Source organism: Elaeis guineensis, chromosome 2 (assembly GCF_000442705.2).
Source record: "Elaeis guineensis isolate ETL-2024a chromosome 2, EG11, whole genome shotgun sequence".
In the NCBI taxonomy this organism is placed as follows: domain Eukaryota; kingdom Viridiplantae; phylum Streptophyta; class Magnoliopsida; order Arecales; family Arecaceae; genus Elaeis; species Elaeis guineensis.
Window position 1 is genome coordinate 118329182 of NC_025994.2, and position 909 is coordinate 118330090.

Consider the following 909-nt stretch of genomic DNA (forward strand, 5'->3'; position numbering starts at 1 on the left):
TAAATGTCAATTTAAATGTCCGTACAACACTGGATCAAGAATAAAAGGATGGATGTCACAGTTATATCATTAATAATAATGATAATACAATACTGATTGTTGCGGACAAGACCTCGGCCTATTACGTGAGGTATTGTCTGCTTCGGCTCATAGGACCTCACGATTTTATCTTTTAAAAGATGCCTCATGTGGGAAGGATTTTTTTCTCCTTATAAGCACGAGTTCCCTTGACTCACAACCGATGTGGGACTATTGGTGCCCTCCACATTATTAGAACCACAACAGAGCCTCCCAGTCAAGGGGGACTCTGATGTGTACAGTCCGAGGAGTTCCACAGTCAGTCGAGACGGATCTCAGCCCTAGAGAATCAAGACGGACCTCAATCCCTACCTGATGCGTCATTATTGCGGACAAGAACTCGGTCCCGTCACGTGAGATATTGTCCGCTTCAGCCCATGGACCTCACGGTTTTATCCTTTAAAAGATGCCTCACGTAGGAAGGATTTTTTCCTCCTAATAAGCACGAATCTCCCTTGACTCACAACCGATGTGGGACTATTGGTGCCCTCCACATTATTGAACCACAACACTGATATTGTTTCATTTTATTTTTGGGATAATACTAGTGGTCAATGGTGTGGAGCAACAAATGGAATGCTAATATATATGATCCAAGCTTTTATCTCCCTTATTACCTTTTGGTAGATATTATCCCATAGAATGGAGAAATGCCTTTAGTTTAGACTTTACAATCCAAGCAAGTAATTACCTACGATAGTAAATCCTTGTGAGGTCAAAATGTCTAAGAACTATGATATAGGTCTGCACAGCACCTCGTTTCCTATGCTCCAATATTCACCTTTTATCTACATGTTTCGATACATTTTGTTCCCCAAAAAAGGTACAGAA